At 36.6% G+C, this 25381-nt stretch overlaps 1 protein-coding gene across 2 annotated transcripts in view; it reads right to left on the bottom strand.

Moving 5' to 3' along the window:
- Positions 1 to 25381, bottom strand: part of mast2 (microtubule associated serine/threonine kinase 2) — a 120522-nt gene that overhangs the window by 93835 nt on the left and 1306 nt on the right. The gene's annotated exons all lie outside the window — the stretch shown is intronic.

Raw genomic sequence — 25381 nt, 5'->3', positions numbered from 1 at the left:
AAAGACAACAACGTGAAGCTTCCGTCAACACAAATTACACAGACTATCACATCAGAATATACAAGTGGTAAATTTATTGAACATAAATTATGAGCCGAGCAAATACATATCTTTACAGACGCCTGCAGATTCATTCATACTCCTTGTGTATGAAAAACAGATGTTGCCATGGAAACCTGGCCAATCCCTGCACTGGTCACATCCTCTCTGTGGTGTCACAAGATTCCAGAAACATCTGGACGCTCTCCACTTATAAAACCATACCGGAGCACATAAAAGACCCCAGAATCGTGTTTAAGAACCATGATACATACAAACGCTGTTCTCACTATGTTCACTAATGTTCTCACTAGCTTGCACACACAGACTGAAACTCTTTTTTTATTAAAATAAACAAAAGCATTGGGTCAAAACAAAGGGGGCTGGTTGACAGTGATGTCAGTCTGGAGTCTTGGGGATGATCAGCTGAGGATCATGGATGCAGATGACTATATGTAAACACAAGGTCACAAGGCCTCAGGACATGCATTTTAACAGCGCTTCAGCATAAATTTTCTTTTGATGGCAATGATAAAGCACATAGTGGATCATTACTGTGTGCTTTTTACCGTGGGAAAAGCGAATGTGGAGTAACTATACTATAGTCAGAGCATCAAAACAATTTATGCATGTTTTCAAATTGCCAAATAATAACAGAGATATATAAACAAGAGTGAACATTTAGAAGATTTTCATTTAGCTGTAAATATGCATTGAACAAGTATATACCAAGCAGACCGTCCCAATTGCGTTTCTCGGTTTCGTAAAGCTACTTCATGGCTTCAAAAGAGTTTAAGCATTGTACTATTATTACAGAATTTCAGTATAACTTGATGTAAACCTAACTGTATTTTGCACCAGCCTGAATTGTTTCTCGCTTGCTCTCCCAAACACGGTTTGACATCAGGGCCCGAAGAGCAAACTGCAAGTTTAACTCATGACCTCACAGGCCTTAATGACTCTCCAGTGAAAGCTCGGTATGTTTATATCCAGCTCACGTTGCACACTTGTGGCTGAGCTAATTTCACTTCCACAGATGTTTTTCCACAGCTCATCAATCTCTCTGGTACAGACACTGGTTGAAGCATTTTTTCTTCATTTAGACTGACAGTTCTACAGTTTTAGTGAGGAAACCTCAGCGATTACTCATAAATGAAAAGGGAAATGCGTTGGTTTATCACCGGAGACGGCTAATTGGGCTCAATCAGATTAACAAGCAGATTAGCTGAATGGACTCGTGCAGGATATGACATCAGAGGATAAACTAGAATAGAAAAAAATTTAAAGACCATTCCAAGCCCAGATTAGAATTTTAAAGCAATATTTTATGTGCAATTATTTACATGTCATTTTCACCTCCCCCAAAATGTAAACTATAACGTAAATGGATTATTTTTTCAAACAAATTTTTTTTTTGTTTCAAGACTATTACATCATGTAGACTTTTACACAGGGATGCACCGAATGTGAAAATCTAGAAAAAATATAAAAAGCAAATTTTTACCATTCAATTTATGCAATAGTGAAAAAATTGGCTAAATAAATTGAAGAAATTCGTAAAGCAATGTTCAGTATTCGGCCATTTTTATTTAGCTTCAGCCAAGAATTTTCATTATGGTACATCCTTACTTTTACATTGAGCAAATGCTTTTATTCAAAATGACTAGAAGTTATAGTTCACCAAAAAATGAAAATTATTTTATTAAAATCTTCTTTTCATTTCAAACTTGTATGACTTTCTTTCTTTCTTTCACAGAACCCAAAGGAGGATATCTTGAAGAAGGTTGGTAACCGAACAGCGCTGGCACCCATTCACTTCTATTTTACGGACACAAAACCGATGCAAGTGAATGGGTGCCGGTTAATAACGTACTTCAAAATATTTTCTTTAGTGTTCAGTGGAAGAAAGAAAGTCAAGCAGGTATGAAATGACATGAGGGTAAGCAAAAGATCACAATTTTTATTTATTTAATTTTCTTTATTGACGTTTTAGTATTGGTTTCATGTGCAGAATGGTGCAGACAGTCATTTTAACAATCTTATCTTAATATAGAAAATAATAATATTATAAAAATATATTTACAAATAATTAAATAAGGATACAAACAATAATAAAACGTAAAAAAAGAAATATAAAAAAAACATTTTCTAAAACATACTGTATCTAAAACAACATTTCTTTTATTTTTGGGAGAACTAGCACTTTAATTCAAGACATCCATTTCTTAAGTATGCATGTTCTTCAGCAAACTCGTGATCTTCATGTTACTAAGCACCATGTTGCACCATTTAGAATCAGCACCTCATTTTCACAGATTTGCCTATCCATGATAGCTACCCTGGTGTACATTTCATCAGTAATAAAAAATAAGCAATGTCAGGACTGGCAGGTGACATTTCCATCAGTTGACACAAAACTCTCACCCTAGCCTCGATACAGAGGGCCCTCAATGCAGTTTATGAAATCACTGAAAGTGAACTGTGTGAGTGTAACTGTATATGGGAGAGAGAGATCCAAACCATCCTTGCATATGATGAATAAGAGTTGTCGCCATGAAGCCACATATGGTCAAAGTTCAGCAGAGTAGCTGGAGTGATAATTCACCCAACAAGCATATTCAGCTATGCTTACATACTTTAATACAAATCTGCAGCTGAACTATAATAAAGTAGCAAGTTTATTCCTAAACAAAACGCATGTCAAAAATAGCTTAATCTGTTGAAACTGAATTTATTTTGTTTAATACACAAAGCATTATTCAACACCCTGACCCAAATATCAACAATGAAGAAAGCGAACATTCAGAATGATCCATAGGGATAAACACTTACTTAAATGAATTGTTCAGCTAGCAGTGGAAGAGGGTGTGTAATTTCTTCCTAGCTCCCAGGGCAGATGACATTACACAAAACATAGCCAAACACCCTGACCGCAAACCTCATAACTAATTTGTTAGTTCATATGATGTCATAGGTGCATTGTCCCAGCGGAAGCTGTGATTACAGAGCACTGTAATGTACAAGGGTAGTGTTCTAATGCTTCTTTAAGGAAGTTTTATACAAAACCCAACCCTGAGTTACCAGCACAATGCAAGCAACATCAACACAAGAGTTAAACAGCAGTAAGTGGCGGTGGATAAAACACACCATTTAGAAGAACCATTTTTGGCTGAATGCTTCCGTAAAGAACCTTCATCCGAAGGTCTGAAGATACCTTCAAATTTTCTCTGTAGTGAAAAATCGTGATTCTGCAAAGATTTCTATCAACCGTTTAACCCCACCCTCGTCTACCATTGTTGGGGGAAAAAAACAGATAGTTCCATCCAAAACTGACAACAGGACTGGGTGGTTTGACCAAAATCAAAGCATGAATCATTTTACATCAAGTAATTGTTTATATTACAATATCAGCTTTTGTAACAAGAAGCATAAAAATGCCTTGTTCATGTTCATTTCAGTATTTACCATTACAGTCATCATTTTATTTATTCTTTCATGTAGCTCATTGGTTAGAGCATGACGCTAACAACGGCAAGGTCGTGGGTTCGATCCCATGGGATCACACGTGGATAAAAGCGTCTGCCAAATGTGTAAATGTAATAAAATCTCAAGTTGTAACTGCATGTTACATAAGTTAAGGCACCAATGAACTGACAAACAATTACATTAGCATTAACTTACATCAAAGAACAATGATCAATGCTTCAAAAAAAAAATGATATTACTCATTGTTACTCAACATGTTAGCTAATGCATTAACTAAAATTAACAAACACAATTATAGTAAAATTAAGGCTAAAAACCCTACAAGATTTTGCCCAGACTTTCAGTCTGGACTTGTTGCAGAAAGACTGTGCCAGCCTGCAGATTTCATCAGTTAGTGTGTTTCTATCTGAAACTTCCAAAAATCTGCAAATGTGGGTTGTCTAGTTTAAAAGTCTTGTAGTGTAGTACAGCCATTACCTAACCAACATAAATCTGAAATCTGATTGGTGGGCAAAACTTTAAAGGGATACTTCAGGCAAGAAACTAAATTTCCCCATGTTTTACTCATCCTTAAGGCATCCTAACTGAATATGGCTTTATTCTCGAAGAATAATGCAGTCGAAGTTGTAATACCACGTATCATTTTTTTTCCAAGCGGTAGAATGGGAGTTAATGTCTAACTTCCGTTATCCCTGGGTTGCGTTTGAACCGGAGGCTTGTTTTTCCGGAAAATGACGTAGGCAGTAAGTTCCGGTGACGAACGTGGCATTTTTTGTTTTGTTCCAATAGGATGCCATCTGCTCTGTGCGGGAGCTTTCGTTACTGTCATTAGCCAGAAAAACAAGCCTCTGGTTCACGTGCAGCCAAGTGATAACGAAAGTTAGACATTAACGTTAATAGCACTCTCAATATGGATATTTCTCTTAAACAAACGAATCAATTCGCTTAAGAAGACCTTTGTAAAGACCACAGAGCCGTGTCAAGCAGTACTTTGATCGATGGATGCACTTTCTTGAGCTTCGATAAATTTACCACCATTCACTCCCATTCTACCGCTTGGAAGTAAATTGTCAGGAAATCGCATTTCTTCCCTGAAGTATTCCTTTAAGGCCATTGAAAAATAATTCACACGGTGATCACACATCAGTTTACTTCTATATCAGTGTTCTACAGTAAATAAAGATGCAATAAAGTTCAACTGTAAACTACTAACAATACCCTTAAATATCACGCATCACCTAGTATAAACAAGTCAGCATTATTCAAGTAACCAGAATAAGCTGGGGCAGTGAGCTTGTTTAACTGCTATTACAGGCAGTAAACTGTTGTTAAGCACCAAACAATGGGATTGAAATAAGTATGAGAGACCGTTGAGAGTAGATATCAATCAAAGTAATAACAACAAAAAAAGCTCAATGTTGCTGGCAATGAGGTACATCCAGTTTAAAAAGGCATCTGCCTCCTCTCTCCAACCTCAGGTCTCAGTGTGCGGCCCTCTTTTTCATAGCAACAGTGACAGCGCATTCATCTTATGGAGTGAACTTGGGTTCACTATTCACAGTAATGAAATACAAGTCTGTATCTGTAATCCATCAGCTCTGGCAGAGCATTTTCAGACCTAAACATTTGTGTCCAGCTGTAATACCGCTTTCCATCCACTCACCCCTTTATCCGCTCCAGATCTCACCCTATGGGGACAACACTCTTCTCATGAATACCAATTACAAAACAGATTCGGCTCTGCCCTGCACTGAGACATGCAGGAGACAACATAACACTGAGTGTGTAGCCAGCTAGATAAACTAGTTGTGCACACTTACTGTAGAATCGCTACATATAAGTTTACACTTGAGGGCAGTTTTTCCTCATTCCTGATGCAGAGGGAACATATTTCATGGTTTATTCAAATTTATCAAATTGAAAACTTATTTTCAAAATCATTCACTCTATTTAAAAAAAACAAAAGTCAAGTCTGTATTGTCTGACTGCTCTATTCCATATCTCTACATAAATTATGAATCCTTGTTAATGTTAATCAATACAAATAATACAATGGATCAGTGATCAATGTTAAACATTAACTAAGATTAATAAATGCTGAAGAAGTTTTATTCATTATTAGTGTTACCAGACATGACGCGAAGATTCTGCTCTGTGAGTAGCAGAATAGAGAGCGCCTCATTAAATGAGTTAATCCCTCAGGAACACAAACATAAACACTTTCACACCGCCTGGTAGCCTCCCATGCCCTCGACCAAAAGTTGCTGGATGGAAAGGCTTTCTGTTTGCCTAAGCAGGTGAGGTGAGCTGTATAACAGATCAGAGTCCGCCACTTCAATTTACCACATGGAAATACACACTCTTAAAGAACGGCACAGCTGGCACTTCCTTTTTCAGCAGCACCAGCATACTTTTTCCTAGTTTTATATATTCCCTTTCTGGTTTAATAGCTATTAAATTCAATTACTCAGACTTCTTATGAGCTTTCATAAAGATTATAGAAAACTGCTACATAAAGACAAACAATAACTCTGAAAGACCCTATAAAATTGAAGTAAACAAAAAGCAAACCACTGACAAGCACTTTCATTTAGTATGCACTTGGTACAGAATTTCTCTACAATGACTATCCCATTAGGGATGAATGTTTAAATGTGTAAATGGAACTTTTCATGAGAAAATATACTTTATATTATACTAAATGATCTTTAAACTACCTCAAATATTCCCTCTTCCCACTACAGATTGTAACCACGGATTCCCTCCCTCGCAAACAGATAAGACTTTTCTATCATGGAAGGACAAAGGGATTATAACCATAGGAGATTTATACATTGACAACATATTTGCCACTTTTAATCAGCTTAGACAAAAATTTGGAATTCCCCCCACACATTTTATCAGATATCTACAAATACGGAATTATGTAAAAGTCAATATGTCTAGTTTTGAAACTTACAAACCCCTTGAGCATCTATATAACATCATGACTCTCGAACTCGACACAAAAGGTATTGTTTCTAGATGCGTTGAATGTTTGTATTGTTCCAGACACCCTCCAACAGAACACTTAAAGATGTCCTGGGAGAAAGATTTGGGTATAGATATTCCAGATGATTCCTGGGCTGGGGCTCTCCAAGGTATCAGGACATGTTCCATTAGTTCTAATTTTCAACTAATCCAATACAAAGTTGTACATAGATTACATTATTCTTATACCAAATTATATTCTATATATCCCTCGGTATCACCTCTATTTATTATGTAAATTCTGGTCTGATATTTTCTGTTTTTACTCTAAGGTACTCAAGACTGATCTTTCTTATGACCCTTTGGTTGCAATACTAGGTTGGGCCCCCACGTGGGAAGCCGATAGCCTTAATCAAATTCAGTCGATACAATTTGGGATGACAATTGCAAAGAAGGCAATTCTGTTGGTGTGGAATAAAGAGATTGTACCCAAATTTGAGATGTGGGTCACAGAGTTTAGTAGTGTGATACACATGGAAAAGATCAGATATGAAATTGCTGGTAAACCGAGATTTTTTTTACAGATTTGGAATTCTTTCTTTGAATATTTGGAGGGTGATCACTGATCATTGAATTTACCGGTCTGGTCAAATGCATAAAAATGGTGGTACTGTGGTTTATTAATGGGGCAATGTGCATGTACTGTATGTATGACTACTCGCACACGTATGTTTATATGGGTGTGTATTGTTGTTGTATATTGCATATCCTTGATACTCATAATTTATTTGCTGTTTATTTGCTGGAAAGGGCTGGGGGTTTGTAAATTTGTAAAGCGTAAAATAAAGTAAATGTTATAATTCTCCTGTGCAAAATGACTACAGAAAATAAGCTTCAAAAGACTACTTCCCTTATCATTTTAAGGATGACACTCAAAGTGAAATAAATGTACAACATTTTCGATGGGGTATTTTTGTTTAGTTTATTTCTTCTTAAATTTTTCTACTCCACCACACTGCCATCTTGCTAAAAGCAGATCCTTTTGAGCAAGACACTAAAACAACATTCTAAATAAAGACGCAAACACTGTTCTACCAATATTATTTATTCTGATTAACCAATTTTAGCAGTGAGAAATTAGAAATGTTTACATTAAATGACTTCTAAACTGTATGGACCAAATGTCCATGGCAATATACTGGTACTACTTGTATACCTCATCCACAAACCAAAGAATATCACATATCTTGTTGTATACCAAAACAATTAAAAAAAACGAACCGGCACTTTGACAAATTGACATTCAGGTATGTAAAACTAACTACTGACAGTGGTAAAACTTACCGGGGTGAATTTCACTTTACCTAAATAACAAGTAGCTCCCACATCCATCAAGGTTTGTTTACATCTGACACATGAACAACAAAAGGGTACCTTTATCCTGCAAGGTTGTGAAACCTAGTATTTGAAAATCTATTTCACATTTAAAAATGAAGTGCATCCCAGTCTTTACATGGCCAGTTTATCAACAATCCAGACAGAAAAAAAGAATAAAGATTTAACTCTAATAGCCTGGACTACTCTCATTTATCTCCACCAGAGCAGAGTTAGTAATCCCCTAATCCTTAATCTAATCCGTTCTGACATTTTATTGATGTGTGATTGTATCCATGTCTACTGTGTAATGCCTACTACATGTGCATGAAGTCAATGACACAATGTACTATAAGTAGGCTTAAATTTTTGATATATTCCAGATGTGCTGCTTGTTTCCAGGGTCAGTTGAATGAAAGAGTGGATGTTAGTGTACTAACCCCATGGATACATCAAATTGATGTTCTCATTCACTGGGGCTGCGCCAATATGCTGGCCCACCTAGCCAGTTGGGACTGGCTTGAAAAACCATTCAAGAAAGCATTAGTGGGAAAAGGAAATGAAGAGAAACTGTTGATAGGTCAAATCAATTTAGATTTTTGAAAGTAGCAGTGTAACGAATCCAAGACCACCAAACTTAAACAGATGCAACAGTTTTATATGTAGAAATACATTAGTCACTTGACAATGGGCGGAAATGTGCACAAAATATTAGTAACCCTTTTCCCATTAGAGTTCCCAGTCGATGTCACAACAGGGTGAATGTATGGGATAACATCTTAAAACCACTAAATATTTTACATCCTGAGCAATGCTGATACGTCTTCTGGTTCATATCTAGTGAAGGTTGCACCCACAGTTTGTTTGGATCTATAACTTCACTTCCCAGTAGGGGTGTAACGATACACTCAGCTCACGATTCGGTACATATCTCTATGCTGGGTTCACGATACGATACACATCTGGATGTCTAAACCAAACACTAACTGCTATTAACTCTTTCACCGCCATTGACAAGTTATCTTGTAATTAAAAAAAAACGCTTCCTCGCCAAAGACGAGTTATAACGACAATCTGAGTTTGTACTGTTGTACAGCAGGTGGCGCTATTACACACCACTGGGAAAAAGTACAGTATCCAAGAACCTGCGTTTTATGTTTTAGCCGTTTTTAATGATTGTTCTGAGTGTAATCTGGGCGGAATCTAAAAAACGTTAATTATCTCAGCTACTTTCCATTACATTACATTCCTCTTGCAGACATAAAAACAGAAAAATTCAAAGGTTGGTTGCACCATTCTAACTAAGGGTGGTTTCAGATTTAGTTCGATTGCCTGGTCCGATCTCTAGTTCGTTTGCTCCCCCTTCATATCATTTTATGTGGTTCGGAACCAAGGTTCGTTTGCGTCATCAAGCCTGAAGCTTAGGAATGTGGTGGTGATGAAATGTTCCCACCAGTAATTGGATGTATAAAAACACTGGTAGTACCGGTGAGACCCGGGGTGGGGGGTTTGCTGTGGGGTGGTCGTAGATGCGTCTGTGACACATTTTATTTTCAGGTTTGAATTAGCGGCAATTCGGGAACGGCAATTGTTTGAATTGATGTTGGGTTCAATATCTTTCTTAATAAAAAAACACAAAACAAAAAAGTACAATGGCATTTGCTTATATTCAACACAGACCTTACGAATAACCATTCCACATACCATGCGAAAAATAAGAAACAAATATAAAAAACCTTCACATCAGACAAGTTCCCATTAACAAAACGAATAATACTTTACGTTAAATAAGTTGCATTTATCAACAAAACGAGTGATCATGGTACATACTGTGCAAATAACAAATAAAAAAACACGTATAGGAAAGGGACTGCGAAACGAAAAACTTTATGTTAAATAAATGACAAAGCATTGGCCTATTGAAAATTAAAACTTAACCGGCTCTTGATGACAGTACATATTCTACTACATGGTTTTTGACCGAAAAGCCTCTTCCATCGTCTTGTCAAAAATGAGATATATAGCTCTCTTCCTGGATCACACCCGTCACGCTTGTCCGAAATGTGAGCTAAATTCAAACACAGAGCAGTGCACACATAATTACCAAATAATACATCATTAATAACAGTTTACTTCCGGGATTTGGTACGATTGCGTTTATATCAGCAGTCAGCCGTACTGGAGTTCACATGAACCGCACCCCAGGCCTCTATTTTTAAGCTGACTCGGGTACAGTTCGTGGTGCACAACCAAGGTGCTAAACATTTAAACTATTTACTAGTTACAAAGCTTCTAGCATGATCTTTAAGACCCAACACAGTTTTTCTTCATACATTTGATGGTTCCTTCGTCTCACCTTCTCACTCCTCTGCTTTGGAATTCTACCCCCCCGCAAACTATCACTTATTCAGTATAGCTTATCCTACATGATTACTGTCTACACTTTGTTTATCTTCTTCTTTGTGTTTTATTGACATTGACATTTTTTGTTGTCTTCTTTATTACTTCTGATGTACGGTGACTTTGAGTGGTTTGAAAGGGGCCTTAAATAAAATGTTTTATTATTATACTACCTTTGGGCAAGTAAACAACCACCCAGAATAGAAATACATTTACAACTATTTTGATCATCTAAGCAACAACGTCCAGACATCCTACTAGAAAATCAGCAAAATTTGTCAATATGCTCAGAAGTGATATTCCATGTAATATTTCCAAACTGCATACCCAAACAGTATCCAGAAAGTGCTACATGAAAGTGCATATCCATTATTTTTTTTAATGGTTGTCCAAATAGCAAACTGCCCAAAAATCTGTCAGCCATGAAAGTATTGCCCAGAGCTTCACCTATTAACTGCCCAAGAACTCTCATCTGAGCCGAAGCTGCCTGGCGCATGAGTAACGACTCACAAGTACTTCTCCTGGGTTATGTAATTGTGCGCTTTACAGTGTAACTTGACTCTGCCAGTTCTCCAGATGAACCGCACCACCCTCTAAAACAAAGCCAAGACAAACCAATAATGCTGCATGCAATAGAGAAGTGAGAAGTCAGACACTGTGCCAAGACCTGAATGTGAACTGTTTGAATTGAAAAGATTGAATGCTGGCTTATTCAAACTCTTGCCTTATAAAACACAAGAGAAGCTAATTATCATGCCATTGCCTTGTAATGTAGGCCAAGCTACATAGCAACACTCTTCCGTGAGAAGAGGTCTTGCTTGATGGAGAATGGGAGTTTACAGAACTTTTACAGATTATTACAGAAATATGTGTTTGTGTTACACAAACTTCATGGGATAACCAAACAAGGAAAAACATGTACACAGATGGTACAAATCTGTCTCATATTTGTTGAAACTGTCACTGTGTGTATAATGCATTAGAATAAATTATAAAGAGAGAGCATACAGAATCCTAAAAAATGTTGTTTTCTCTCTAACTGAGGACACATGAATTTTTTAGGTGATCATGAAAACGTATGTTTAAAGTAGATATCTGGTCACAGTGTAACAATATAAACTTCATGAAATATTTGTGTTTTAAATATTTCACCAATTTTGCTGTATGAGCTTGGGTGCATCAAGTTGTCTTTAATCAAATCAAATAAAAAATATATTGATCTCATTTATACTTTCAGTATTGAAAATTCCCATTTGTTCATTCTGTGTTAAATTAAAGCTTCTTTTACTTTCACAGAAAGAGGACTAACCTTTCCAGACAAGTCTTAACAGATGAGAACACATAGAATGTTGCTTCATAAACAGGATGTTTTAAGATACAAAAGCTAGATTTACAATGAATCCTTTCACACTATTTTTGGTTCTGTTGAAAACAAAAGAAGACATTTTGAAGAATGTAGGACAACAAACAATTATGGGGCACTTTTGACTACCCTTGTATTTTACCTACTATGGTAGTCAAACGGGGGCAAAATCTGTCTGTCTGTCTGGTTATAAGCATTCTTCCACATTTCTTTCTGTGTTCATCAGAGCAATGAAATGTATACATATTTGCAACAACTCTAAGATGATTAAATGATGACAGAACGTTCATTTTTGGGTGAACTGTCCCTTTAATGCAGAGACAAAGCAAACTGTCAGTGAATGTGTTGTTCCGCTTATTTTCACAGACGCTAATCTGCTTCTTGCAGCTGTGAAAAGTAGCACCAATTTTAGACCAACAACTTATTTCACTCAAATACAGCACTGTAGGGCAAAGACTCAGGGACATGTAGCGGGAGATAAGGTCACAATGAGAAATCCTCTATGGAACCTTTGCTTGTACTGCTATTGAGCAAAAGCTAGTGTCAAACTGTAAACCCTTCTCTATTGGATTTTCTGTGTTTCTCTATTGCATGCCTGATCTTTGATCTAGAGTTACAAGTTCAAGTACAGCAAAATAGTACAATACAACTGAACAATACAATAAACAGAGTCACGGCATAAGTAGAGTTCAGAATGTAACAAATACATGTGATTTGGATTATGGGAAGGATAAAAGGATGAAATTAAATAATTATTAATTCAATTAAATGTAAACAAATTAAATAATGATATCAATTAAATAATGATAATTGTACATTTTCTCAAATTTCAATTTTAAAAGTGATCAGCAATGTTTCTTTCAATACTTCGAGAAAATTAAAATATAGATGACCCTATGTAAAATATAGAAACCAAACTGTAAACATTAGTCTGGCACGTAACAGATCAACAGATACATTAAGACACTATAACTATTACTGTTTGTAAGCAAAAGCATTTCAAGCTAGCTCAATAAAGCATCTGCTCAAGAACAATACAAAAACGTAACTGCTTGTCAGTGGTATAAAAAGAACCTCAGATCTTACCATCTTTCTACGTTGGGAGTAAATCGTATTTCTCGGTGGGATAATCATTAAAAACACACCAAAACCTCCACAATCTTCCCTGTCTCTCTTAGGTTTTTACTAGGCGATCTTGGACCAGTCTGGCCATTGGCACACATCCTTGATTGATTCATCTTTCTCCATTGGTTCATCTTTCTTAAGAACACTTAAACCATAGTCCAGAGCACTGTTCGAAGTATGTGAAAACAATGTCTATTTATTTATTCAGCTAGCTGGTGGGGTCAGCAACTTCACACAAATCGAAGCACTTGGCCAAGAGCATCTCCCCCAGGGTGTGATGGGACTAGAAGAGCTTGTAGGAGGTCATTACCAGCATAAACAACCCTATGGATAGGTCACTCCCCACTGCGCTTGACAGCAATGCCCTTTCACTGAACTAATCAGGGGAAAAGTTCATAGCCTGAACCATAAGCACAGCATCACTGTCTACAATGACTAACGGATTCATTACAGTACTAGGAACTGGACACATGAGGACATTCTTTTAAACACTGGACAATGTAGTAAGGTAACAAGGCCTGAATTTGCAAAAAATTATTCAGAATTTCCAGGGCCACAATAAGCTTTGATCAGCCTAATTTTTGGGACCTATTAAAGAAGCATACAGATATGCTTTTATTGTATTAAAACAAATCCAGTCATTCTAATCACACAAAACAAAACTGCATATAAAACAGGCAGTTCAAACGTCCTATTCATATTGTAATCCATGGCAACTCCTTTGCTTTCAAAAATATGTTTTACATTGCAAAACTGCATGACTGACAAGTGAAAAGAAAAACATCCCTCTGAAGGATTTCACTGCCTATTGATCAATCTTTGTTCATTAACATCAAGACCTTGGAGGTCTTGTCCAAATGCTCATCAGCAGATGGAGGAATCGGCAATGAGATGGTTCTGCAGCTGTGCCAGCTGAACCCCATGAATAATGTGACAGATATCTGCATAATAAATTGTCCTCAAATGTTTCAAAATAAATGTGAAAACAAATTTAATTGGTATCCTGGTGCTGTTCCTTATATATGGTGCTGTGGTATTACATTTATTAAGTTGAAAGCCTCTACAAATCCAATCTTTAAAACAATATTTGCAAAATACTAAAACTTAATACATTAAAAACAAATATTAGGGCTTCCCCGAATAGTTGACTAAATGTTAGTCGATGTGAAGGAGGCTTGGTCGGATACATTTTTACATTTTCAAAAAAAACCTCAGAGTGAATGTCACGCAGTCAGTATTCACGTTAAAACATTACGGCGCTGCGCAGCTTGGTCAGTTTATGTCATCACAAGGAAGCACACGCGAACAGTGTTAATAAATATGAATATAATTTTTGTTAATAAATTATTTAAAAGTAGTGACCTTACTCTTTTTCCAACACATGATAATAATAACTTGCCTGTGTTGCTGCGGCTCAATTATGTTTCCGTGTAAGCACTTAATTTATATTTTAAACGCTTTACTATTATGATTTGTATCATCTGTAATATGGCAGAGTAAAAAAAAAATTTTCTCAGACAGTAAACTTAGAATATTCTTTTACTTGTATATACACGCAAGTAATTAGGTTGATATAAAATGTGTGATTATTTGACTAATTGCTGAAATGAAGGACTACTAGTCGACTAAGAAAATCTATAGTCGGGGACAGCCCTAACAAATATCACTGAATTATTTAAAATATACTGGTATTTTCTATATGAACATTACATAAGGGAAATCCAACTCACAATTTTTTAACATAAATAAGGAGTGCATTGGCCAAAAAACAATAAACATGACACTGACATATTACAACTTAAAAAACCCTATTAGCAACAATCACGCTTATCATGAGATATGAGAAGATTGTTGAAATACAGGGTGCTACAATATGCAACCGAAAAAGGAGACTTCAATTCCCCTCCTCCCCATTTTAGTCTACCAATGGGATTAAAAATGCAGAAAAGAGCCACTTCAAAACCTCCACAGTAATAAGAAAGCCGTAGAGCGTGACACTCCTGACTGCCCCCAAACTACAGCCTCATTGCAAATCCCCGCCATTAAATTGTATTTTTATTTGCATAAACGGATTACCATAAACTGCGCGTGATTATTTTCTACTCTAGGTATGCCCAATAAATTATCAGCAGATAATAAAATTTAGGCCCATATATTATAGCCAATAAATTATGAATGATTTCCTCTGGTTGAACCACTTCAGCTGCAAGCTGCGCACAATTAAAATCTAGTACGGTATTGTCTTTCTGTCATGATCATTCGCTTACTGCTATTAACAAACCATTGTACTATGTAGATATTTATGAATATGTAAATTATAGGAACAAAAGCAAATTGTTTGAAACCGACTGCTGTATGAATGCTTTCTGTCTTGAGACTTGTGGCTATTGAGAAAACTTTTCTGGGTTGTTTCGGAAGAACATCTTTAATTTGTTTACCAAATAAACACATCAGAACTTTTTTGTCAATTGATATTTAGCTATTTATACTGTTAGATATTAAAGTTAGATATTTTGAATGTGTGGTTTACCCATTTCTCAAAAAGATGAACGTTAACATGACTTGAAAACAAACAAAGTATCCTATTCCATCTGTTAAACCAAAGCGCATGAGAATCTGTATGTGTGTGCACATGTATGGTTGTTTACACACTGAATTTAAACAGGAGATTATTAGCCTAACTCTTACATAAACTAACACTGCCAATGAAGCTTACGCTCTTTGCTTCCCAACAACTACTATACCCGCAAGTATGACAGCAGCCAGTATTGTTTTAACCCCAAACATTGGCATTAATCCCAGCTTTCAACGAGTGAATAATGATGTACACATTCCAGCCATCTCAGACAGCACATTCGGTCTCACAACTATGCTAGGGATGCAAATTGCACGACCGTTACGTACTGTAACAAAACATCAGTATTGCAAAAGATCTGCGAGGTCTGATTTGCCATGTAGTCTAAGTAGAGGTATGGTGATGTTTGGCAAGACACAAAAATGCGAAACACTCAAAAATTACCAGATACTAGAGGTGTGACGAGACCCTTATCCTACGAGACGAGACATGAGACTGGGTTCATGAAAACGAGACGAGACTTTCAGTATTTTTTAAGAAATCCTCAATGATGTAATATAGAAGGACAATTTTTATTTTATTCACCTTAACAAAATGCTGCTTGTTGGTTGGCAGTATTACCGGAGACATGTTAATAGCCTTTATTTTCGGTGTGTAATACATGTTAAAAGTATTACAGACAGGCTCCATCCTATCCATGCAAGGCTAAATATAACATGAATAAGCATGGGTTGTAATCTCAAAGAATTTTAATAAAGTCAAGGAACAAGGACATCTTCTACAGAGCAGCTATAATCTGGTCCACCAGTTCAAACAATGTGTGCAGACTAGCCATATAATGCTACTGCAAGAGTTGCACATTTTGAGAAATACCTGATAACGACAGAGGGAATGATCTTATGGAAACAAGGAGGAGGTGTGAGAAGAGCAGAAACAAGGAAACAGGGACATAATTAGAAGTATTGTACTGTGCATTGGACATAATAATGAATATATGTAAAAAAAAATCTTTGACATTATACTCTCGGTTAACATCGGGTCTATTCTAATAAGATTATTGTTTTTTAAGGAGGCATATTTATTTCTGAGAAATATACAAACAATACTGTTTAGAGGGCAGTTAAAGCTTGAGGGAAGGTTAGGATGCGAATTTGACAATCTATAAACCTAACAGATTACCTTCGACCTGAACTCCTGAACTCAAGAAAAAAATATCAGCACAATTGTTGCATTAAAATGCTCAGAGCAATAAATTCATGCTGTTATTCAATGAGATCACCTCTGGTTTCTGCAGTTGTGTGGTCGGTCAGTAAACTACCGATCTCAAAGGATGGAGCAACCAGGCTTTCCAAGAACCGGCCAACAAAGAATAACAGGATGTTTTTCCAACTATTTCCACTCCTGCAAACCCATTTAAAAGGTGACGAAAGAGTCACAAGATCCTAGCTTGCATGTTTAGATATTTATTAGTAAATAAATTATTTTGGTTTTGTCACACTATCAGGCATATGAGCAGAAAAATAATCATTTTCTAGGTCTGTATGACACTGGTTACTTTAAGACAGCGAAACTAAGATTCCTTACTCTTTGCCCTTCACTCAAGTAAGACAATTAACCACTCCCCTCTCTAGTGACTGGTATAACAGCCAGAACAGTACCTCCCTCATCATTAAAACAGCTGTTTTATGACATGTTCTCCTGGTCCATACACAGGCTCCTGCTTGCAGCATTCCTGTCTACTTTCCAACAGACCTTATCCATCATATATATGAATGCGGAAGTATTGGAGATGAAATTACACGATTTATTACACAGTGGGAGGATGGAGTGGCCTGATATATCATATGAAAGATATATTCCATTATTTCATTTTTTTCTTTGAGTTGACGGGTCTTTGATGCGCAACTATAAAAGCACAGAGGCGTAGCTTAAGTTAACAGTAAGTAACTTAAATGCACAGTGGGAAAGTCGGTCGAAATTCGTACATGACATAGACCACGAATTTGTATGAAGCAAGCATTCCTGGATCCTTACAACTAAGAACAGAAGAATGGAGATGGCTGGTTGCTCTTGTATCGCAGGTCTCCACCGAACTACAGCATACATCACAACTTTCTAAAAACAACTCAAAACACGAATCTATAACTGTCTGTTTTCATGTCTATTAAATAAACACATTATTTCATGTTTTTCATTCTCTCCCTTATTTACTACAGCTTTAATCCTCATAGTAACATGGCCCGGCAAACTAGGCTATCAGTAATGTTTAAGGTCTAGACAAAATGTTAAATGTGATTTGGATAACAGCTTGCAACTGCAGCTTATATTATTATACCACTATTTCTAATTTAATGTTTATTTAGTTGTGCCAAATATGTTTTGTTAATATATAATCTATGATATATAATAATTATTTTTTCTACAGTACAATAGGTGTCACACTCGCCATAAACGCCTGCCTTTGAACAATGTTTATTAGTGATTGTAGTCAACAAGGTAAACTGTCAAGGAGAAAGGGCATTGAGTAGGGTAAAATAATGATTAACGGATTTAGATCATAGGGTGATCTTTATATTGTTAGTAAATATTAACTAGCCAGTCAAAATCACACGCTTGTCTCACTTGCAATACTACTGCCATTAGCTATATTGGCTCAATGGAAGTCTTAACACAAACAACTCCAAGATGGCTACGCCCACATTTATGCCATCAATAAGGTGGATTCTGTGGTGAACCACCTGCAATGAAGACTTACTAACTCCATGAAGAGTTAGTAAGTCTATGAAGACTTACTAACAACACCACCAGCGAGACTGTTCTCATGGAAAGTGCCACACATAGTAGCATAGGATAGTGCTCATTGTTTATTAGTGGTGCTTTGAAAAAGCATCAGTGTTAATGTTTTGCTGGAAATATTTTGTCCCGCAGTTTTTGTCGTACGCCCCTGGATGAGGGCTCAAATAGATGGGCCAATACGGAAATGGTGTGCTATGACTTTTATAAGCGTTCGGGCAGGGGCGTTTCGATAGGGGGGCAAAAAAACACCCCGAAAATCCCACTGACTTACATTGCACCGAAAATTTGAGGGGTTGTTGTAACTCCGAGCGAGAATTTCGTAGAAACATGCGGGTTACCACATTTGAACAGCCTTTCAGTATCTGTAAGAAAATACATCACAATGGGGTGTAAGTTGTACCCCTAGGGCGTAAGAGCCCCCCAAAAAACGGTTTCTTCTTTTTCTTCTTCTACCAATATTTCGGCACCCTACTATGATCCCACGACCCTAGCAACCATTAACAGCAACCGTTCCCATAGACTCCCATTATAAAAGAACCAGGTTGATATCTCTGCAGCACAGTGTTAAAGAGACAAGGGGATTAGCTCAATTTACTTAGGCAACCAATCAGTATCCCAGGAACTTCATTACGTTATGAAGCCACGCCCATAGCAACCAAACAGGTTAGCCTAGCAACCATTTAGCAATACCTATATCTTTGCATCGGAACATCGTAGAGACAAAGGGGTTGGTTCGTTTCACTCATAGCTTAGAATATCAACAATTAGCATCTTTATTTTTATTTAAAGTAGTTTTAGATAATGCAGTAACATAATTTTTTTTAAATAAAATGATGGATGATGAATACTTTTACAAGGCACTGTTTAAGGCGCCCTAACAATTGATAAAACTTACATACATACAGTCCAGCCCGAAATTATTCATACCCCTGGCAAATTCTGATTTAAAGTTACTTTTATTCAACCAGCAAGTTTTTTTGGACCGGAAATAACACAGGCTTCTCCCAAAAGATAATAAGACAATGTACAAGAAGCATCATTGTGGGAAAAAAAATTCTCAGCTTTTATTTACATTTTAACAAAAAGTGGCATGTCCAAAATTATTCATACCCTTCTCAATAATCAATAGAAAAGCCTTTATTGACTATTACAGCAATCAAACGCTTCCTATAATTGCTGACGAGCTTTTTGCATGTCTCCACTGGTATTTTTGGCCATTCATCTTTAGCGATGAGCTCCAACTCTTTCAGGTTGGAGGGTCTCCTTGCCATCACCCTGATCTTTAGCTCCCTCCATAGATTCTCTATTGGATTTAAGTCAGGACTCTGGCTGGGCCACTGCAAAACGTTGATGTCTTTGTCTACTAACCATTTCTTCACCACTTTTGCCGTATGTTTTGGGTCGTTGTCGTGCTGAAATGTCCACTGGTGCCCAAGGCCAAGTTTCTCTGCAGACTGCCTGATGTTGTTGTTGAGAATTCTGATGTATTGCTCCTTTTTCATGGTGCCGTTTACTGTGATTAGGTTCCCTGGTCCACCGGCTGAAAAACACCCCCAAAACATTAGATTCCCACCACCATGTTTGACAGTGGGGATGGTGTTCTTAGGGTTGTAGGCTTCTCCTTTTTTATGCCAAATAAAGGCTACATCATTGTGGCCAAACAATTCAATCTTTGTTTCATCGGACCATAAAACAGAAGACCAGAAGTCTTCTTCTTTGTCCAGATGAGCATTTGCATAGGCCAAGCGGGCTTTTGTGTGCCTTATCTGGAGAAGTGGTGTCCTCCTTGGTCTGCGTCCGTAGAACCCAGCGGTGTGCAGTGTCCGTTGGACTGTCTGCCTTGAGATGTTGCCACCAGCAGAGCCCAGATTCATCAGGATGGCCTTAGTGGTGATCCTTGGATTCTTTTTTACCTCTCTCACTATCCTCCTGGCCAGCACAGGTGTCACTTTTGGCTTCCGACCACGTACTCCGAGATTTTTCACAGTGCGGAACGTCTTGTATTTTTTAATAATACTTTGCACTGTAGCCACTGGAACTTGAAAACATTTTGATATGGTCTTATAGCCCTTTCCTGATTTGTGAGCAGCCACAATGCACAGCCGCAGGTCCTCAGTGAGCTCCTTTGTCTTAGCCATGACTGTCCACAAACCAACAGCAGAGAGCTTCTGTTTTTCACCAGTTGAGTTGATTAAAACAGCTGTTCCAGATGAATCAGGGTAATTAGGATGCTTTAGAACAGCTTTGACTATTTGGAATGGTATAGAACTTTGGACTATCCCATATACTGCGACAGTTTGCAAAGGGTATGAATAATTTTGGACATGCCACTTTTTGTTCAAATGTAAATAAAAGCTGAGAAATATTTTTTCCACAATGATGCTTCTTGTACATCGTCTTATTATCTTTTGGGAGAAGCCTGTGTTATTTCCGGTCCAAAAAAAACTTGCTGGTCGAATAAAAGTAACTTTAAGTCAGAATTTGCCAGGGGTATGAATAATTTCGGGCTGGACTGTATATATAAACTTATTTCAGTTGTCTGGGCGTCAGACAGGATGAATCCGGTCAAAGAGTCAAATAATCAAGGAAAAAACCACTAGTTACATTGATTCACACAATAATTCAAAGTCCAAGAGAATTCAGTTAGGATGCGGATTTATTTAACAATGTCCAAAAAAAGTGTATATATATATATATAGATATATATATATATATAGATATATATATATAGATAGATATATATATATAGATAGATATATATATATATATATATATAGATATATATATATATAGATATATATATATATATATATATATAGATATATATATATATATATATATATATATATATATATATATATATATATATATATATATATATATATATATAGATATATATATATATATATATAGATATTTATGTGTGTGGGAAGAAAAAAAATTATTCACTCTAAGGGTTGAACGACCTCAGATTTTTTTAAGTCAATTTTTATGTGATAAAAGTTCCATCGACGATGTCATTAATTAATAAAATAAGAGCGAGGGAATGAATGTTTTGCATCGGGATAAATTGGGTGTGGGCAGTAAGACACAAGTGTGTGCTTTCAGCAGTGTTGGGTGTAACTAGTTACTAAGTAATTAGTTACTGTAATTTAATTACTTTTCCCTTGAAAAAGTAAAGTAAGGGATTACTCATATGTTTTCTGTAATTTAATAACAGTTACTTTTGATGTAATTAAACTAAATACTTTGTGAAATATATGCGTGTGCAATAGTGTAATTGACATCAAAATTCAAAGTCTTACTTTAAAATCTGTGCTTTAATGTATAATTCTCACATTTGTAATACTTTGGTCGGTTAATAATATTATTTATTTACATGCTCAATTTGATGGCCTCAGACACAGGCCTGAACTCCAAATCTTTGTGTCCGGTCTCAAATAAAAACGCAGTAACTAAAGAACAGATCTTATATCAGAACTTTAAGTACAAACCAACATCTAGGTTTATGATGAATGCTAAATGAACGGTCACTTTTTATCTCAAAACAAACAAGCAAAAACCACAAAACATAAATGTTTTATTTCATCATGGCTTCTTTGGCTGTTCTATTTCTGCAGGGAAGAGATCTTAACGGTTTTATAAAAAAGGCTGAGCACAGCAGAGTGAGAAAACTTGAACTTCCCTGCATGCAGCTGAAAGACAATGATCTTTTTTAGGGGAGTCTGCAGTCTTCACTTTATCTGCATTATACACCCTCATTTGTGTCTCTCTGCCTCCAAGAAGACGTTCAACCACAATTTTTGTTGTGCATTCAGAAATACAAGAGTAATTGTGAAAATAATAAAACTGTATTGCAGATCAATACAGACGCTGTACAGAAAGCCACTGCCCATGAACAACATGACTTATGTGTCTTTGCATTGGCTAGGTCCGAAATCGTTCACTAGTTGACTAATTCAATTTATGGGTCGTTTGCAATCACATGGATTTTATGATGTGTGAGACGTCGCTGGAGGGCAGAAAGTCATTTTCCCCCACACGAATTCACTATCCAAACTCACAAAACCCTATGTGTTACAACCTGAACAACAAGTAGGTAAGCCAAAATTCCTGTCAAACCTTACTTGTAATAAACACTAGCTGCCGTAAAAAGAACGAGCCCTTATTAAATGGATAAAGTGAAAAATCTTGCATTAAGCGTTTCTTCCCCATAGAAGTCCATTGGAACATATACCAAAACATCAAAGACCGTAACACCAAAATAAATACATTTGTTTGTCCTTGATATCAAGCATAAACAAGATAACAGAAAAGTTTTATATTCTCAATTTCTCGCTGCCTTGAGCCAGGTCATGTGGTTTCTTTATAATGAACTTTAATGAAGAACAGGCTTAAAGGTTCTGTGTGTAAATTTCAGAGGCCACTATTGGCGATGTAGGAAATTGCAACCTACAGCTCCTCTACCCCCCTCTCCCTCCCATTAGAGAGGCTACGGTTGCCGTCACAGGACAAAAGGGTTCCGTAAATGATAGCGGCCATTATCGGTGGTGTTGATAATTGCAATCTACGTCTCACAGGTGAACAACATACTGATGTTACGGACACAGGGCAGAGATGTCGTCGTTTGAGACAGCAGAGAGTAACCTTTGCAAGTCAAGTGACGAGGTTTATTTACAAAGAAAAATAAATAAATTAAATTTACTTAATTCATCATTTACTCTAATCGTTATAGTAAATATTATTGTTACATGTTTAACATTGTGTCAGTGATTTATTCGCATATTTTGCATAGCATTTTTTGGCACGGTAACTTGGTTCGTAATTTACAGCCTATTGAAGCGGCTTGCTAATGCTAAAGCCGTGTAATCTAACCGCGAAAGTCTTAGCAGACGTTTTTCCTCATCATCACAGAGTTAATCAGAGTACTTAACACAGGTAGTAAGAGGGAGAGGAAGAGGGCGGAGAGGTAGGGGTGCTGGAGATGCAGTCAGGGCGAGGAGAGCCAGAGGAGCTAACGTTACCCGGGAGGACCGCACAAGAGAGGATGTGGAAGCTAAGCAGTATTATAATATAACTTACAGCCGATTTATGCAAATTCTGATTGTAAACATGATTTCTAACTTGATTTGCACACGGGCATGCAACAAGGAATTATGATACAATTACAAAGTTATAAAACTTTACTTGGAAAAACGCTACTTCTCTTGATGAACAAGCACGTCTGTTAGCTATAGCTATCAAACAAACAGTTTACTTATATTGCGGAAATTAGACAAATTTACCGGTCCAGCAGAAAGCTGGCAACTTCGGGGTCGCTTAGCAAACCCGTTTCCTGATTCATGCCCTCCTTTTTGAAAAGAACCATGCCGATGTTTATTCAGGTTCTCTGCCGTTTTTTGTCTCGAAGGCCTTGCTGCATCGTATTTTCTCTTTCTTGACGACACAGATGGACACTCTGTCGGCTCTTCTGCAGAGTATGTGTTGTCCGCCATTAGTGCAAATTTCACTTCTTACTGCAACAAAGAACCGTTTCTATTTCAAATAAAAAACACGACAAGAATATGTTGTTATTGTTATTTCTCTACTTCTGCTAATCCTTCTTTGTAGTGGCTTTGCAAGCTGCCTTTGCAAAACACAGCCGAAGAAGAAGAACATAGTCCCATGTGTCCTTCCTTTTACGAAACGGGCTCAGTTTGTCCGTGTAGTGCTACTATAGAAACATGTGCAATTTGATAAATTACATGTAAAGGTGTGCCCGCGGTGTATATACATAAAATGGCTCATTGTAAGGTAATTTAAACATTTCGGTTCATTTTGCAAGGTATTTCTTCACCACTCACAACATAGTTTTGTATTATATATTACATTTTGGTAAATAAATCCTTCAAAATGCTACACACTATACCTTTAACGTAAAACTATTATAATCCTTGGAATAAGTGCTTGTTTTTTTAACAGTAGCTAATGTTTATTACAAAACATAGGTATTTTGAGTTTGTTATAGTGAATTATTGATATAATCATTTGCTGCCCTCCATCGGCACTTCGCGCAGTACCATGACGTCATGTGCCAACAACCCATTATACAGCAAATGTCCGGATACTTGTTTATTGTACTTGACAGACCTATTACAACAGAAACTTACTTCTTCACTGACTCATTAAGTACACAGAAGCAAAATTCTAGTTATATATTTACCCCATCATAAAGCCTATGAAGTTAATGTATAATCTAAATGTTCTCTAATAAACAAAACTGTACTATTCATGAATGTCACCCGAGGATGCTCTCCAGTCCATACTTCAAATAACTTCAATGATGGACCAATAACCTGAATAATTTATAACCCCACAAACTAACCGAGAATGAGGCACCGACAGACACAACAAACAGAACTGTCAACAGGCACATAGTAGAGTGGTGCCATCTTTTTGCTCGTTTCAGTGTAAACTTTAAGCATGTAGCCCGCATTCCAAACGGAAATTTATCTTCAGTATATCAACAACATGTTGTAACCCATTTTCCATTATCTAACCAAGTCCTGTTGTTCCAGCGCATCTTTCTAATCATCAAAAATATTCATACAAGTAAATATGAGGATGAAAAGCTGATTTTAGTTACTTATGTAACCGCTTTAAAACCAGTCCAAGCCATCTGCGCTCATCAACGGATTTTCAAAATGATGTGGTTCAGCAGGACAGGACTTTCTAAATCAAAACTAAATCCAACAAAAGCTTAGCTCACCACCGAAAGGTTGCAAACATAAAAACCAGAGCCCCTAAGAAATAACTAAGATTTGTATCATTCTGATTCACAGTAAAATGAGATAGAATCCTTTACTGCAGAAAAGGAAACGAAAGTCGAATATACACCAGAAATAGTGTACAAGAAATAAGAATTTAAGGTAACAACAACCCCTTGAACAGTGAGCTTTTCGTTTAACACTAAATCTACTGGATTGTATTAACAGCTGTAACTGGGATTGATATCAATTCATATATTTGTTTTTAATCTGCTCATATCGCCAGTCAATCAGAATATAAAAATGCTCGCAGCAGGAAATTAATATGGATTAATGAAGACAAAAAATATCCCCGGAAAACTCATTCACAGACTTACTGTACTTACTTAAACCTCATTATGAAATGCTATGTTGTAATTAAACAAACGGGACAGAAACAACAATTAGCATGTTTTAAACTAAATGTACTAAATGTGTAAACATAAAACACAAGACATAAAACTCAAG

This window comes from Triplophysa dalaica, chromosome 6 (assembly GCF_015846415.1).
Source record: "Triplophysa dalaica isolate WHDGS20190420 chromosome 6, ASM1584641v1, whole genome shotgun sequence".
Taxonomy (NCBI): domain Eukaryota; kingdom Metazoa; phylum Chordata; class Actinopteri; order Cypriniformes; family Nemacheilidae; genus Triplophysa; species Triplophysa dalaica.
The sequence above is the reverse complement of the archived record's forward strand: the minus strand, read 5'-3'. Positions and strand labels throughout refer to the sequence as shown.